At 45.5% G+C, this 18,577-nt stretch overlaps 1 long non-coding RNA gene across 1 annotated transcript; it reads right to left on the reverse strand.

The window, feature by feature from the left end:
• Positions 1-9,688: 9,688 nt before the first annotated feature.
• LOC149350078 (uncharacterized) lies at positions 9,689-17,834 on the reverse strand. The gene is made up of 3 exons (XR_016290229.1): positions 17,393-17,834; positions 15,170-15,287; positions 9,689-14,405 (listed from the first exon to the last, which is right to left on the reverse strand). It is a non-coding gene; the product is annotated as an uncharacterized LOC149350078 (long non-coding RNA).
• Positions 17,835-18,577: the final 743 nt, after the last annotated feature.

The following is an 18,577-nucleotide window of genomic DNA, read 5'->3' on the forward strand; positions in this document are numbered from 1 at the left end:
GAAGGTAAGTGACTCCAACCAAGTAAAATACAGAAAAAACACGACGTTTCGGGTGAAGTCTACAATTGTAGACTTCACCCTGTCTCCTCTGCGACGTCTCTCAGACTACCTTCACAAGGTACTGGCGCCGCTCGCCGGCAGAACACCCACGCATGTACAGAATTCGCGGCATTTCGTCCAGCTTGTCTCGAACCTTACCGTGGAGGAAGACGAAAGCCTAGTCTCGTCTGACGTGGTGTCGTTATTTACCTGTGTACCGGTTCCCCTTGCTGTGTCCATTGCTCGCCGCGCACTCGAAAACGACCAAACGCTGCACGAGAGAACTCCACTCAACGTCGATGTGGTATGTCGCCTTCTCGACCTCTGTCTGCGCAGTACCTTTTTCACCTACAACGGAGAATTTTTCAAGCAAACAACCGGAACTGCTATGGGGGCATCGATTTCAGTCACAGTGGCTAACCTAACCATGGAAGACATCGAAAGCCGGGCCCTCTCTTCCTTTAATCCCAAGCCAAAGGTATTCCTCCGTTATGTAGACGACTGCTTTTGTGTGGTGAAAACCTCAGAGATAGAAAACCTCCAGAGTCATCTAAATTCAGTTGAACCGGCCATACAATTTACTGTTGAACATGAACAGCAGGGCAGCCTGCCTTTCCTGGATGTCCTACTTGCAAGGCACGACAAAGGCCTGCAGTCCTCGGTGCACAGGAAGCCAACCCACACAGGACGGTACCTACATTTCGATTCGAACCATCCCATCCCGCACAAAGCATCTGTCATTACATCATTGCTGAAGAGAGCCGACTCCATATGTTCCTCACGTGAAGAAAAAAGGAAGGTGAAGAACCGAGTCATTTCTGACCTCCAAAAGAACGGCTACCCAAGCTCATTCATCCGGCGCATTATCAGGAAACAAGAAAGGCAAAACAAAATCTGATCTATTATTTCCTCAGACGCATGCCAGAAACGAAAACGTGTTTGCATCCCCTATGTGAGAGGCGTGAGCGAGATGCTGGCTCGCATTCTCGGAAAAGAAGGGGTGCTGGCAACGCACAAACCGACCAGCACTATCGGTCGCCTTCTCCCCCGCCCAAAAAACCGGCAGCCCAGAGAAAAGGCCCAGGGCGTCGTGTACAAAATTCCGTGTTCCGTCTGCCCGGCGTCGTACATAGGGGAAACGAAGAACTTCGCGGAAAGGATGAGCCAACACAGAGCGGACGTCCGTCACATGAATCGTCAACGCAGCGCCGTGGCCGAACACTGTGAAGGGTGTGATCACCCCAATTGACTTCGACAGCACCATTGTATTGGAAACGGAAGCTAACCCACGCAGGAGGCTTCTACTCGAGTCGTGGCACATTCAGTAAACACAAGAGAATGTTAATCGTTCCCTGGGGACTCTCCCCTCATCCTACGTCCATGGGCTGCGGCCATTGACCCGGAGGTCCTTCACGCAGGGGCTTAAAAAGCCAAGCTGCGCTCGCCGTAGTCACACCGTGAAGAAGGGCCGAGCCGGTCCCGAAACGTCGTGTTTTTCCTGTATTTTACTTGGTCGGAGTCACTTACCTTCTCCTAACATTAAATTTCCCAACCAGACAGACTTCTGTCGAATGTTTTCTTTTGAGTGCTATCGCTTTGATGTGCCTTGAGTCATCTCTAAGAAAGTCATGGTCATGTTGTCACATGGCGCAGGAAAGCTTTTACGATCAGGTCGTGAAGCTAAAACAGGCAGATAGTAGTGAGTTCAGTTGCTGAAGCTCTTCTCAAGAAGATCAAAAAAGAAAGTGAAACCAGTGGTCATCCCATATCAGCATAAAGTGGCTCATAACCTCAAGCGCGTGGCTAACAAGTTTAAGGTACCCGTGGTTTTCTCGGCCCCAAGAAAACTTTCTTCACTGTGTCGCCTAGTTTCGCAAGATGGTAGCTGCAACTCAGATTGCAAAATCAAACATGTTAATAAGTTTGTGAAGTGTGAAAAAGGGGTAGTGTACAAAATTCCGTTGAAGTGTGGGAAGGTGTACATTGGGCAGTCGGGCCGATGTGTTAAGGGGAGACACTACCCTAAAGGGTGAACTTTGAACCGCCTGCTCATTTCGTTGAAACTTTCGAATATCACTGCTCGGACCGCCTCTGCCAAATTTTATTATTCAGCTGGGGGCTTGTCTTGAACACTGTAGTGCTTAAAATAAAATGGGATGATTTGCAATCATGTGGATATTTTTCTCATCCCCTGTTTCTTCAGTCAACTGTCAGCTTAGAAAAACTATCATTTCAATATTAGTTGATAATATTGGTATTGTAGCAGGTTTTATGGAGCGAAATTTTATGAGGAACACAACTGTGCGCTCAGTTTGTCTATTTTTTTCTCTTTCTTTACACTAAAATATGAGTTTAAAAAATTGATGCAAAATGAAAATCCATTGTCATTCTTTATGTGCTATCATTCTTTCAAAATATAGGAGAACTAAGCAAAATAATTCCACAGTTGTGTGCTCTGGACATTTCCAATGCCACATAACACACAAAATTGGCAAAATTACACTTATATTTCAAACAATAGTTTTCCTAAGCAAGCATAGTCATCCTCGGCACAAAGGTTGCATAACATGCTTCATACTTATTCTAGAATAATTAAATTTGGCAGAGGTGGTCCCAGCAGTAATTTAAACTAGCCCCCACAAGTTTCAATGATATCGAGCAAGTGGTTCAAAAGTTAACTGTTTAGGGTAGTGTCACCCCTTAATGCGCGGTTAAGGGAACACAATTTGTCTTTGAAGAACGGTACCGGTTCGCACCTGCCGGCGCACATCAGTGAGTGTGGAAAAGATAACGACGAAAAACAGAAAGCAGGTAAACTGTGTGATGCAATGCTCCAAGGCACCAGCATCTTGTGCAGGAGCACTGACACGCTTGCGCGAGAATTGGCTGAGGCCTACCATATAAGGAAAAGCGGTAGTTCATGTGTCAGTGCACCATCTGTGACAATATATGATAAAGATTTTGCCTTTTTAGATAAATTACATAAGAGGTGAGTCACCTGTGCCCTTCCTATGTGCTTTTCCCCGGTTTTGGCTTGCACGTGGCACTGATGATGATCCATTTTTTTTGGTATAAATGTCATGTACTTTTTCTGGAATAAAATAGTTGAAAGTGTGCGCTCTGTCCTGTCTACCTTGTCTTATTGTGTCGTCTATCTGTGCGCATAAAAGAAATCTGAACATGGTTGAGCCACTGCCCAAACCTTATGGCATGCTGACACCAGGTAGGCTCCACTGCCAGTGGACTTGCCCTTCAGCGCTAAAAAAATCCAAAAATGTGCTTCGCACTACAGTGGCATTCTGTGCACAGTTGCGTGCCCTCGTCCTCTGCAGTTGGAACATTGCAGGGCTAGACGCTGCCTCTCACCAGGAGCCCTCCCGAACATTTCCGAATGTGTCTGTGCAGTCAGCGTAGCCAGGAGGGCAGTAGTGGCTAGCTGAACTGCTCTGCTTGCAAAGGAAGTTGTGCAGCACGCACGTTGCCTTCACTATGTTGTCGACATTTTTCGGCTCCAGGTTTATTTGCCTTTCAAAAATGCGCCACTGAGATGTCAAGATGCCAAATGCATTTTCAGCACATCTTCTGTAAAAGAAACAATCACAATTTTGCTTGCAAAACTGATATGTGTGTCACTCTTTTCACACCAAGCAAAGCCCTTTTGTGACTCAATACACTGGTTCTAGCACTTCTAATATATCGCATGCCTGCAAGTCTATGCCAACTGAGTGACCAGAAACACAGTTAAATTTACTGTTAAGTTCTCACTTGAGTGATACATACCGTGCACGGCTGAGGCGGTAGTTGAACACCACCTCTCTGGCATCTGTGCGGCTCCCTGGCAGTGGCCTCATGAAATCTTGGCACAACTGGAAGGCCTCATCGCCAACGAATACATGAGGGCACACCTTCTCTGACTTTGGCAGTCGAGCTGCACGAGGCAGATTAAGCTTGCCCTGATGCAGACGTTGGCCAATGGGGGAATCCTTAAAGATGCCCCCATCACTGAGCCTCCCAGGTGCACCCACGTCGACCAGCTGAAAAAGGTACCTGCTGTCCACAACGGCCAGCAGCACGATGGAATGGGTACCCTGGAAATAAGTGCGAATACAAACACTGAAGGCTGGAGTCCACAGGTGTCACTACAGCGAATAGTACCCAATGCAATGACCTGGCATCTCATCCCACCCTCTGCAACGTCCTAATGCTCGCTCTGCACCCACAGCAGTTGGCAACGCTCCCCCCCCCCACCCCTCGTAGTGCTGGAGTGTCATGAACTTTGTTCTTGCAGTGCGTTACAATTATTGTAACCTAGTGGTTTTTGCAAAAAAAAGGAAACTGCTTTGCCTCCTCAGAATACACACTTGCAGTCATGCCACGCAAAACACCAGTTCAGACCACTCACAAATTCACTGCACTGTAGCGTTAAGTTTGGAATTTGGCATTTCCCACTACTGCACAATTTTTTTTTTTTTCACACACACTGATTTGGATTATAAAACTTATTTCCAACAGTTTCAGGGGCTGTAGGCCTCTTGCCTAAACACACAAACGAAAAAAAGCACAACTGCCTTCCCTCCTGAAGGTTGCAAGACTTCCAAGACAATTATCTTTCTGCCATAACATGATTACACTACTAATTTCCCACTTATCAAGACCACACATTGAAAATATATATTGAAACAGGACAGCGCTTGTCCTGTGTCGACCTTTCTTGGCGTCTGTAGTTTTTTTTTCCCTCTTCAATCATTATGAATCTTTATCACCTCGCCCAGCTCAACATGTTTATATAAACGACATAGCCTCTAATATTACTTCATCAATACGGCTTTTCGCAGATGACTGCGTAATATACAGGCAGATAACCACCCCGACTGATGCACTAGCTCTCCAATCAGATCTAACAGAACTAACTGAATGGTGTTCAACGTGGCAGATGGATATCAATGTCAGCAAAACTAAGCATGTAAGATTCTCTAGCGTAGCAGAAACATCACAGAATAATTACCGGTTAAATAATAGTGGAATTGACTCCGTGTCGTGTATCAAATATCTGGGAGTGTTTTTCAGTCAGAACTTAACCTGGGATGCTCACATTGAATACATAACTAATAAAGCCTTTAAAAAAATTGGTCTCTTGAAACGCCGTCTACCCCTTGCGAACGCTGAAACACGGCACAGCGCTTATACAACGCTTATCAGGTCGTCTGTTGAATACGCTTCTGTTATATGGAACCCCTCCCACGCGATTCTTACAAATGCTCTAGAAGCAGTACAAAATAAAGCCGTCAGATTCATACTGTCATCCTACTCACGTCATCAAAGCGTATCAGCAATGAAGCAAGCCATCAATCTTCAACCTCTTGCTACACGTAGAAAGTTCGCCCGGTTGTCATTATTTCACACCTTATACTATAGCGAAACGCCGTTCTCCCGAAATCATATCTTTCCTGCACCTCATTGTTCAGCTCGCCTGGATCATGCGCATAAGGTACGTCCGATTTTCGCTCGCACACTAAAATATCAGAAGTCACCGCTAGTTTTGTCAATTAATGAATGGAACTCATTGCCATCCAGCATTGTCGGCCATACTGAATTATCATCGTTTCAAACAGCTTTACTAACATTTTTGAACACAGAAAATGCGTCATAGAGTGCTAGATGATTTACCGTGTCCGTGACTTTTTGGCGGTCCTTTTTTTGCTTTGCCATTTCTTGTGTGCTGAACAGCTCCGGAGCCTCTTTTGTGTGCCATTGTATTTTTAGTTACTTATTTTGCCCTAATTATTACTCACTTGTTTGAACGTGTTGAATTTTGCGGTTTCAATGTGTTATACTGCACTTAACCAAATGTTACCAAAACTCTGCCTTCTGTATATTTACCATCATTTGTTATGAGTTGATTTGTTATGTGTGCTTTCTTTTAATCATTCCCCCCCTATGTAATGCCCTCTTCTGGGTCTTTAGGGTAAATAAATAAATAAATAAATATAAACATTCTGCTATTCGCCTATGCTATCCGTGGTTTCAGCTATTGCAGGCTTCCTTAAAATGCGTCATAACAAACCCCTAATTTCTCTACCCTTGTCTGTTCAAGCACGTTCTTCATGTCACATTTCCATAACTGATGTTTTCGAAGCTGTTAAGGTCCTGCTTTTTCTTGCACTAGCTCAGTGTGACTGTTTCACAGTCATATGTGGTCCTTTACACAATGCTCGTTGGGCCTTGGCAGCAGTGCAACAAATGGATTACTCTCTTTTTTACATCACAACATACAAATGCTTTGCTTTCATACCTTATAGTTGAAATAAAGGCTTCCAGCATTCTTGGGGCATTTGATTTCGATGTGTTTGCCATCCACTGCTCCCAGGCAGTTAGGGAATTGCCACAGGGTCCAAAAGTCTGAAGCAATCTCCTTCCACTCATCCTCTGTTGGAGCCTGCAAAACAGACTAGTGCTTAATGAAAAGCACTGTACCAGAGGGTAGTGTTGACGCATCTTCATGTAAATTGGAGCCAGCACCTCCCAGAGCACCGTGCATGTCAGATGGATTGCCCGTCTGGCTGTTTCAATCCCCACCCTGAACGCCATTGCGGCATCTTTAATCAGCATTCCTGATGAAAGGTACCTGAAAATATGGGCAATAACAAGAATTTCATTAAGTTCCAAAACGCACGCACACGCGCGCGCGCGCGCTGTGGATTATTGCAGCCAAGAAATATCCAGTACAATGTCCCCAGACAAGCGTCGTCTGCTCAGAGCCGCTTGTCGGCCATAAATTCTTAACCGCAGTAGCCACACAGCGTCCCTCCAGAAACAGCATGTAGTACGTCCTTACCGCAGCGTCAGGGCTAGGCGCTCGCCAGACGATATGGGCTCTGTGCACAGCCACTCTTTCGAAAGACGACTTTCCACTATGGCGTGCAGGGAGTGAAATGTCTCCGGTGACATCCGGTAAAACTTGTGGAACAGCGATGGATCGCCGTCTTGCATTAACCTTCATCTGCAAGAATGCATTTGAAGCATATGCAGTTGCGCTGCTTTCATTTCTTCGCCAGGAACAACTTACCGCTGTGAAGAATTCGCTTTCCTCAGCGCGCCGCTTCCAGACTGGCCGCACCCACCACTTGCGGGCAAGAGCCTGCTTTCTCTTTGAAATCAAACGCAACCGCAGAGCTGCGAGTTTCTGCTGCCGCTCTATTTCGGACGGGGAAATGCGCGGGGGAAGAGCGCACGGGGACAAGCCACCTAGTGGAGATCAGTGGGAAAAGCGCCAAAACTGGCCAAAACCAAAACTCCACAACCGAGTACCGAAAGTTTACGTAAGCGGTCAGTTAAACAGTTTATATTCAATGAAAAAGCTGTACATACATTTTATTTTGCATTTTTTTGTTCAAAGTTTTAATCCTTGCAAATAGGTGTATTATGCCAGCAGCACTGATCGCCGTCGCCATTTCGCGTTCGCGTCTGTTGCGCGTTGTCGCAACGCATGGAGCTTGGCCCATAGAGTTTCTTACTACTACGGCTTGGCCGGTGTAAAGTGAGCTCACTTTAGCCGGTGGGCGATAGAGCGACAGCCAGCCTAGGGAGCCTACATGTTGCGCGCCTCTAAGCCAGCCGTCGTCGCCGCGCCGCCTCGTCGCTTACTTTTTCGCAGAGTTTAGCGTACTGCATGAAGCGACCGCTTATCGCTCGAAGCCATCGCGCAGCGTGTCGCGCAGCGTGTCGCGTCCAATTATCGCCACATGTCGCGATTCCGCTCTTGAGATGCGATCAGCGTCACGGTGAGAGGAACTGGCGGAGAAACAGCCGACTCTCGATCGTAACCTCAACGCGTCAGTGCCGTTGGAAAGCTTTACCTCACCGTGTCACGTCTTCAGCGGTGTAGCGCCCGGGGCCTTAAGGCTGAGCTGCATGCACGCGAAAACTCACGCGAACGCGAACGCGACGGCGGCACGCGTCGCGCGAAGCTCCGCGCGAACGAAATGTATGTGTCGCTTGGCTCGTCGCTCGGATCTGCCGAAATAGAAAATTTCGCCTGTTCGCCCGGAAGTGCATGCGCGATCAGCCAATAGCATGAACGCTCAGCGTACGTCACTGCCGGTCATTTCTCGTGTTTTTTTTTTTTGAAGCGTTGCATTGCGATCGCCGCGTATTCACGCTTCCTACAAAACGACGGCCAACCAAAACTTCAGTGAGCGCCCTTATTGACGCCGTCGAGTGCGAGCAGGTCTTTTGGGACCTGCAGCACAGGTACTATGAACATCGCGGCCGTTCTGATGCGGCTTGGTGCCGAGTTGCAGAAGCCGTCGGTGCACCAGGCGCACCAGTTTCGTAAACTATTTCATTGACTGCTAACTGCTTCAGTAGGCAGACTGGAAGTGAATGCGCTCATTTATATTTCATGCATGTGGTCTTAGCTGCCGTCTAGCGATCGTTATCATTCGCTAGAAAATGCGCGCTCCCGCGTAGCAGATTTGCCTGACAAGGAAAGCATTGCATGCAGAACTAGAATTATACCATTTCACAGAAATACGGTACAGGCTTTATCTTGTGGCGGGTTTAACGGCGGCCGGATTAAATTCTTGCATTTTTTTTTACTGTTGTTGCATTTGCGAATACCTTTGCGGTGTGCTATGCCAGGAACACTGAGCGCTGTCGCCGTTTCGCGTTGCCGTCGGTTTCGCGCTGTCGCGTGCATGCGTCTTGCCCCTGTACGCGACAGAGCGAACCACGTTCGCCTTCGTCGCGCCGCTCGTCGCGTCGCTCTCTTTTTCGCTTACATGCGTTCCAGGCTTTACACAGCGAGTGTTAGTTGCGAAAAAAAAAATGCCTAGCACGGCAATCCGTTATACATTTTAGGAATCGATGTGCATTGAACTTAACGCTATCCTTGGCTACGTTTGCAAGCGGCCGCGCACGCAACGCGACTGCGAATCGCGTATAATGTCTTATTAAAAACGACAAATGCGAAAGCAAAATAGGGAGGTATTGTTTCCCACCAGTACTTAAAAAAAATAACAAACAGCTAAAACTCCACTCACAACAGAAGTACAGAAGCCTGTATATTTAAGTGTTGGCATTTCACTTAATCTGAATAGGACATATACCTCATTATCATGCTCTGAGGCACTCATCTTTTGCTTTGTGAACCTTAACTATGAAGTGTGCCTGCAAGCAGACTTCACGGACTTTATATAAAAGCACCTCATGAATGCACAGTGTAGAGTGGCAGGTACATTATTTCATTCAAATAAAAAAAGGCTCTCAATAATGCTATTTAATTTCAATGTTTGAAAAGGCCCTCAATCTCGTTAATTCTGTCTAACAATGAGCACATAGCACTTACCAGGGGCATATAGGCAGCTACACCACTCGTGTGATGCAAGTACGCACCAAAATGTGAGAGGTGAAGCAAAATTTGTCATGCCCATCCCTACAATTCCTTTGCTTCAGGACAATAGTAATGCATCTTGAGCAGCACCAGGCAGCTCCTTTCAATGCAGCAAGATTCCTTGTAAGAGGGCAAGGTTTGATGTCAAAAGAGGTGAAGTTGGCTGGAAAAAAATGTCTTCACATATGCTGCTCAACATTGGGGAACAGCACGAACTTAGAGGTGTGTAGTGAAGGTGGAGGGCGATGCCACATTACAAGCAGCTTAATGCAGTGTGCAAGACACTTGCTTTATTCACTTCATGCAAGTTATCATAGCGTGCACATACACGCGTATTTTCTAGTGCACGTCATATTAAGCCGGAACATGTCTCAGGGTGAGGTCAAGGAGCTGAAGGAGAATAAAAACAATGGTGAAGTCAAGAAGGAAGAACAGCAACACAACAAGAAAAGCACAAGCATGCACAGCAGCAAGATAACACACAAAGGGGTCAAGAAATGCAAGGCTAACATGGCCCACAGTATTTCAGGGAGGCAGCATCACAGACAAGCAGTGGAATTCTGGCAAAAGGTTCATTAATGCAGCATGATAACACTGGATGATGTGGATTGATTTTGGCAAGCCCTGTGCACTCCACGAGCAATCTACAAGAGGCCTCAGTCATGTTTCTAGCCTGATGTGCAAGCGTTCCCTCTGTACACTCCTGACCTCATACATATCAGGACCATTGTTGGTTCTCTTTGAGCGGTGGATCACAATGCCGTTAGGCAACATTTACACCATACACTGATGCAATAAAGACCCTGTCATGCCATTATTGTGCACTGCAGGAGAGTAGTGCTCAATGAAATGCGTTCACTTTCGGTATAAAATAAACAACCCTCTATGTACACTCAAAATGTGACATCTACAGTTCAGTGAAGGGCACCACACCAGATGTAGGTGCTGAAATGTCGGCAAATGTCGGAAAGGACACTGAGGACCAATCGAAGTTGCTCTGCGATAGAAGATTGCCACATTCCAATAGCAAAGGGCCTACCTGTACTGAGAACAAAGCTTGTGTATAGCTCAGATTATTTGTTCAAAGAAGCGGTTCAAAATTACCGTGGTGAAGGGCTTTGGCAAGATGGCTATTGGTAATAACTATTAGCCCCACTTAGTGGATCAGGTGAGGGTGGGTGAAGGGGTGTTGAACAGGTCGGCGACGGCCCTTAGGCCACTCTAGATTACCAGGGACTGTTTGGCTGTGGCTACCTTCAAGGCCCAGCCCATGATGCAGAGCTGTAGCTCTGCTTGTGAGCTGCGCAGAGCAGCCTCCCATCACTCCTATGATTCCATCCCTTGGAAAGGAGGTTTGGCTTTGTTTGGGCAAGCCTGATAGGTGCATTTAAAATCCGCTCTGGTGCTCGAGCATAAGTGACAAGTTGGGGATTTCTCCCCTCTATGTATGTATTACACTCCTTCACTGCATGCAAAAAAAAAAATAGAACACTTGAAATGCCTATGGTGTGTGCACATGGAGGGCAAATTGGTTTTTTGAACATGATTAAGGCAGCTTGAAAAATGGTAAGCAAGTCAGATTCAGAGTTTCCACGAACAGAATGTTAAATAAATGAACCGGAACTATTCATCACCAATATAATGATAGAACAGGTTGCAAAATATTGCTGAATTTACAGTCATTGCAAGTGCCTGTGCATAAAATTTAAGCCTCCTGAAAAATTACTACCTTATGCAGCTTTGCTAGCTATTTTCTCTTGAACTTCAAGCAGAAGTATGAAACCAAACCAAGTCAGGTGGAAACAGGCTGCTATTCTTTTTCAACACATTAAGAATAATTTTTTTTCTGATTACCACCAAGTAATATCATTAGTGCTGTATGGTATGTGATGGCATCGCAGTTAGTGCTAAGAAGTTATTGGGTGACACGTGCAACCAGAAAAGAAAAGTACAGAAAGCCTGCACACACCACTGTCAAGGAGAGAGGCTGCCATTCAGCAGGAAACCCAGTGTTATCCAGCTGGCATTGTGTCAAAAAACATGCTTCACGCGTGTATGTCCGCAGTGAAAGTCACTGAAAAGAGGATTTGTAATCTGAATAAAACGTCAGCACATGTCTGAAACTACTTCACTTTATAAAGTAATAGATTTTACGTACAAAAAATTGTAATAAATTTCTGGCTGCCTTGAAACCCATGACCCCTTGATCGCCAGCCAGGCACGCTACCAACTATAGTCGGATACAACTTAAGTCTGCAGTGAAGCTCCGCCCACGTTCAGCCTCCGCGCACAGAATTCCTCCACGACAAAAAAGTAATCCGCTGCTTAAACGTTTCTTGTGACCAAAACAAGAAGCTCATCACAAGAAAAAGATTATAAGCTCTAGGATTTTGACGTGGGGATTGTTTGAGATAGTCAAATATTAAAAAGCTTATTTCGTTTACAGTTGCGGTTGGCCAGCGGAGTAATACAAGACGCCGCGAACCGCGGCCCAGTGTTAGCAACTGCTGTTTTTTTAAGTTGTATCCTACTATAGGCCGTGTAGGCACATTGACTTTGCTGAGGTACAAAGGGGGGGAAGTGATGTGTGGGTGTTGTGTACTTAATTTGAAGCTTAGTAATGTAATTAGTGCAGTGAACTAGAGATGTGCCTAGTCAGTGAGAAAGTAATTACTGTAACATTATGTAGGTGAACTGCAGTGTGGAAGAGTTCAAAGACAAGAAGAACAGTGCCTGTGTGTGTGTGATGAAAAACCGCTGCAGGGGGCCATAAACACTGTCGTGTCATACCCGTGAATGCTGAGCTTAAGTGTCCCCCTAAATTTTTGGTGAGTTGCCATGCCTCTTAGGTGTTGCAAATTGCCTAAAAGGAGTGAGGTGTCTTTTACATGCACAGTGAAAAGTTTGTGGAAGCCATTATTGGCAAAATAATTTATTTTCATCACTGAACTTCATGCATCCTAGAATTCATTATGCAGCCTAACTGCAAATCATTACCTAGTGCAACAATACATATAGACGAATATGTCTCGTCTACAAAGATAGGAATTTTTTCGGGACAGGCCCGTCTTTCATAAACGTTCGACAGTGGTGTACATGCACATTAGTGTTGCCTAGTTTGCAAACTGAAGTAGCCAGCAGTCGCCTTTGCTAATCGGAAAAATGGCAGCACGGACACTGATGGTCCAGTCATACTAAGGGTGTGGAGGGTAAACAGGTTGTCTAGGATTTGTCTTAAAATGACCAAACAGCATCCCCAACTTATATGAAGAAAAGTGCAAGGGGACGAGTCAATGAAAATGGGATCTAACACAGTTTCACTGGGAGGACAGGTGGGCAGTGACCTTACATTCAAGGTTGCATTCAAGGTTGATAGCCTAGCACAGAAAAAGATCCCGGGCCTCAAATCCTGGAAAGAGAAAAACATCCCGGACCTGGGAAGACCGCCTGCGTAACCCAGAAAGATGAATAGCGTTTACTACTACTACTACTACTACTACTACTACTAGGACTACTATTATGATCCATTTCCGGCTGACTTATTGAACCGGATCATGCCCTTCCAGCTACAAAATACCATTCGGAGTTCCAGAAGAGGGCAAGTACGGGCTGGTTGGTACATGTTTTACAAATTGGAAAAACAGCGCAATGAAAGACTACACAAGAGGACAAAACACCAGCGCTTGAAGCTTTATTATTTGGAACTTTATTATTGAAACACAAATTATGTCCAGCTGCACAATTTATACTTCCAGTTACCTTCAACTGAATTAATGTAAAATTTGTAGGTTTTCGTCACGGTACAAATTTCAGCTAGAAGATGGGATTGGGTACACGTGTGAAAATGTCCTCCTCCTTACATTTTCATCTGGGAAATTGACCATGAAACAATTACATGACTTTTTCTTCAGGAAATATAGTTCACTGCTGTATAACTACGTGCAGCATGTGAAAGAAGCAGTCGAAAGCAAGCACACAGAGGCAACCAAATGCCATAAGGCAAAGCATGTTGCTATCTTATCACACAAACAGTGCCACACAAGATGTGTTGCACCCTGAAGAAGAGATGTTGTAAATAACTAGAGACACAGCAACCATGCTGTATGTTGAGCATGCTCTGGACTGCTGGCTCTCAACAAACACCAAAACAAACAGAAAAGCACTGGTGAAAGCATGTCCAGTCAACACCTTGGTGCTAGAAGAAAAACATTTTGGTGCCTTCCTGTCCTTCACTGAACTTAAGCACCAAATAAAATGTGCGTTGTGTACAAGCAGAACACATAGGGAGGCACCACACGAAGGGACAGCACTTCTTCACAATCACCAAAGCATGTGTTGAAGCACACACTCAGCAAGTTGGCAGATGGTAGGCTGAAAACACTTGGGGCTCTTCCTGACTCACGCAAAACTGCAGCATCAGACAGAAATGATTTCTACTGCCATGGATACCACCAATATGGTCCTATTTAAAGAACAGCACCAAAATGATGAAGACTTCACTAGCTTCCTAGCAGTATGCTATCAAACTTGAAGCAGAGCAAATGTACGCTGATTACTTGTGGCATAGCTGCACGTGACAACCACGGCAGTGAGTGCAATTCCCGCACAGAGCTGTTGATCATGCACTTCCTGTCTGTCAGGTAGAATCCAAATGGTGCTGTGTCCTCCTCCTTGTTGTAGATGTTGGTGCACCTGCTATTATCAGCATTTGACAGTGGTGTCATGGTCCTGCAGCTGAGTGTGGATGAATATGTTGTGTTGCACAGTGCAAGCTTCGCTGACCTTCGCAGAGAACTCTTGACCATGCCATAATATGATGACCATGACACCTTTGCAGACACCTCATGTAATCGTTCAGGAGCCCGGTATGACCACCCAGCTAGGCAGCCAGTCCAGCCGAGGGGTGAGCGAGGATGAATCTGGCATCATGGCTCCTGATCACTCGAGACCCTCTGGTGAGAGTGGTCCGCCACATCTGCATAAGATGCACACCATCACCTGCACATTAATCAATGCTGTGCACTGAAATCTGCCAACGAGCTACACATTGTGTTTCCAAATATGTGAAATTGTTGAAGCCACAAGTTCAACTATAGTCTAGTTTTACTTACAAATGTAAAATACACTGACTGCAAAATCAATCATTAGTATCAAAACGAAGTGTTGCCATATAGCTAGAGGTACTTGATGGCACATTTCCCAAACTGATGCACACAAATAATTCATAGAGTCTTTTTATACTCAAGAAAACCGCCACAGAATGCACTGCAAGGAAGGGCACAAGTTTAACTGTTTATGACTACCTTGAGTTTTTTAGTATATGCATGCTTTTGCATTTTGTACCAATCGAAATGAGGCTACCTTGACATTGTAGCCACAATGTGTCCACAATGTCAAGGTAGCCTACAGCTTTGGATTTCTCTTAGTGTCCACAATGTCAAGGTAGCCTCATTTCGATTGGTGCAAAATGCAAAAGCATGCATATACTAAAAAACTCAAGGTAGTCATAAACAGTTAAACTTGTCCCTGGTGTCACCCACACCTATCTCCACTGTCACCTGAAAAGTACAGACATGATTAATTTACATTATTTTCATATGTGGTTCTATTTACACTGTTCTTCCTTGCTCAATAAACTATATAGAAATGCACACAGATATCATTTGCCACATGGAATCTTACTGCAGGCAAACATGATATCCCTTCATGCCTTCCACAACACAATAAGCACATGCTCACCAGTTTGACGATTTCCATGCGGGCAGCACATGGAGAGAGACTGCACATAAATGGGTCATGGATGGATCCCGCAGAGACTTCTTGTGAGCTGGAACCTTCACCGGCAGGAACACCACACCTGCAAATAATATGTACAAGGCTCATATATATTTGTTTTCCGTGTGCCCTTAGAGAAATAATTTTTTCCACCCTCCTACGGTGACTTCCACGTGACTGCTGTGTAATTGATGATGTAACACTGTTATGAAAATTTCAGCTTGAATACCGAAATCACTTTTGTGTGCTTCATTCATAATGCTTAAGCCAGGGTATAGTATTCTTTTACGGTTTCACGCAATTTTTTTTAAGGAAACGACGCCTTCCAGCTGATTTCACTAATGCTGCCTTTCACATTCATGAACACCAAAAACAAAGAAATCGACCAACGTACTCGCATGCTAGGCTTTGTTTTGTCAACTTGGCGCTGTGTGGAAAAAGTGAAACACAGTATGAAAAAAGCAACGCGAAATGCCGAATACAAATTTCGGATTCGCAGCATGCATCCTGCATATACTCCTCTTGCTTGTTTTAAAGTCATTTCCAGCATGCATGCGAAAGGAATGAGATGAGACACACAAGGATGTCTCGTCGAGAAGCCCGACACATTCCTGGAGTTTGTTGCTCGGCCGCGCGAACACCTGTCGTGTCATCCACTCATCACGCGCGCAAAGCCCATCCGTTCAGGGACGTTTCACAGCTCAGCTGATGATCGCCCCTCAGAGCTCTACAGTTCGGCGCTGCTTCTCGCCGCAATGCATCCTTGCATAACCACCACACCATATGCCTCGTCAGGTGATTGCGCATACGAGCTGTCTAGTCAGAGACAACTCGAAAGCATCGCGGTGACCTCGAAAGTCGCTCACCTTTCCCACTTCTAAGGTTTAACAAACGACGAATGAATGCAACAAGCAGCAATCGCAGCGCCGGCAGCGCCATTCGAGCAAATTTCGAGCTACACTAACCGCACGGACGGATGATTTCTCACTGCGAGCGAACAGTTTGCAACGGGAGAGCAGTTAGCGCCCCCATGCGGCTCTAGGCTTAAGCGTTCACTATTAACGCTCTCAAGGGTTGCTTATTTCAGATGTGCCCTTATAACGCCATACCACTGCATTGTGCAATCAAAACAAGACTTTTGTAAGCTTAGTTTTGTCTTGAAATAAATACCCGTTAAAATGCGGCTGCCTAACACCGTATAAATCAGCATTTCACTAACTCATTTGCATGATTCGGGCACCTTTCACAGGGCGAAATCACGGGCGAAATGATGGCGGCGAATTTCAGCCATTTTTTGCAATGGTGGGGAGTCCTCCATGCATGCCTCCATGGGTGGGTGGCACAACGTAAACGTGATGAAACGTCATGCTGACATCACTCTAAAATGTGTGCGTATCACGTGCTTTACGTGATATTGTTCCAACCAATCAGATTTTAGGAAGTTGCCGTTTCCGGTGTGCAGCTATTTTCTCTAAATTGGCAAGTCGAGCGCACCACTTGTAGCTTCTTTTCCCTTCACAATCACATATATGTACCAGCCGGGCACAAAGAATAACGCTGCGAAAATACATTTTCAATTTCTCGTCAAATTGACGTCACCGCGAAAAGTGCTCCTGTACCCGACCCTGATTGCCCATTGAAGGCGATTGACACTTCTGACAGCCAATCAGAGAGGCAATATGGCGCCGACAGGCGAATGTGAATATCGAGAATCGGGCCCCAGGACCAGCGCTTCTTAGGAGAGCGGCTTGGGTCACTATGAAACGACGCAGAAAAGATAAAATCAGCTGTACAAGAAAAATCTCGCTTTCAACTAATGGCAAAACATGCCACAAGCTTGTCTGAAACTACGCGAAGAGCCGATTACACTTTGGACAAATTGATTTTGTCCGATTACATTACGGACTCATACTGCGCGTCATCTAACCCATCCTCGCGTTGCCATTGTATTATCGGCCGATGCGGCCACAATAGAGCCAGTGCAACAGTTACCAAAGAAAGAATAATTTCTTCGACACACACAAGTATTTATAGATAACAAGCACGTGACACAAAGAGCCAATCTATGGTAGATGTCAATCTTCTTCAAAGTCGTACACGAAAATGTCGTCGAAACAGTTTTTCTCACTTGTCTGCAATTTCACCACCGAAATGCGATGACACTAAAGTAGATGAGACACAACTCACAATTTCAGCATCCGCCGCGCACTCCAGGGCCAGGGACTTCTTAGGAGAGCGGATTGCGCCACTATGAAACGACGCAGAAAAGCTAAAATCGGCTTTACAAGAAAAATTTCGCTTTCTACTAATGGCAAAACATGCCAGAAGCTTGTCTACAAATACATGAAGAGCCGATTACACTTCATAAACAACGATTTTGTGCGATTACAATACGAACATGTGACACAATCGACATATAGTTACGAGAGCGCGAATTCCCTCGACGCAGGCAAGTATTTATAGATAAAAAGCACGTGACACAAAGAGCCAATCCACAAGTACACAAGCACAAACAAGCAAATAGCAAATCCATAAAATCGAAACCGAAACTAAAATCAATGAATACAAAATCAGGAGAGGCGGTTGCGTCCTAGTTTTTGAAGCCGGCTTCCCGCTTCGTCCCCCTTCTTGGCCGTCGTCTCAGCGCGCTTGCGCATCCGCAGCAAATATGTAGTTCTTTCCTTGCTCCATGGCATCAGACAAAATGCCGCAGACGCCGCCGCTGCGCCCAGCGTTTGGCTGCGCTGGTGACCAAATGCTCCCAGTAGTACTTGCGAAAGCGCGCGACTTCCGGTACATTTTCCGGCGTGCTGCTCTGATAGCGAGGGTAGCTCTATTGGTACACAGCGAGGGTATAGTGCATTCTAGGCACTATAGCGAGGGCTATAGCGAATAGTATTCTAGTTCACTATAGCGAGGGCCTAGTTTTCCTTCCTCCATGCTTATAGTATTCTAGTTCACTATATCCATGCTCCATGACGCACATGCAGCACGGCGGCCACCTTCTTCAAGAAAACATGACTCCAGCATTTCAGAGCCCACAATACATATTAATCAGTGCAGAAAATTGCCTATGTTCATTATTTTACTTTCAAATGTGCAACAGATTTATAATGAGTTGCATGCATTTTTCTAAAACGGAGGGCCACGTGACCAGTGCTAGCTGCTATAAGAATAACTTTTTTTTTTCATGGATCTTTAACGGATATTTTCTGTATGGCAACCGAAAATTTCTGCATGAATATCTCTCATTTTACGCGCACTTTTTCGTGTTGCAACGGCGGCGAAGAAGAATTGGTCAGTGGCCACGTGGACTCGTTCAGAGTGTGCTCGCTCGCGTTCCTGCGCCATTTGCCGAAGGCAGAGCTGCGG

The sequence above is a fragment of the Amblyomma mixtum genome, chromosome 3 (genome assembly GCF_055824585.1).
Source record: "Amblyomma mixtum isolate Tamu chromosome 3, ASM5582458v1, whole genome shotgun sequence".
Taxonomy (NCBI): Eukaryota; Metazoa; Arthropoda; class Arachnida; order Ixodida; family Ixodidae; genus Amblyomma; species Amblyomma mixtum.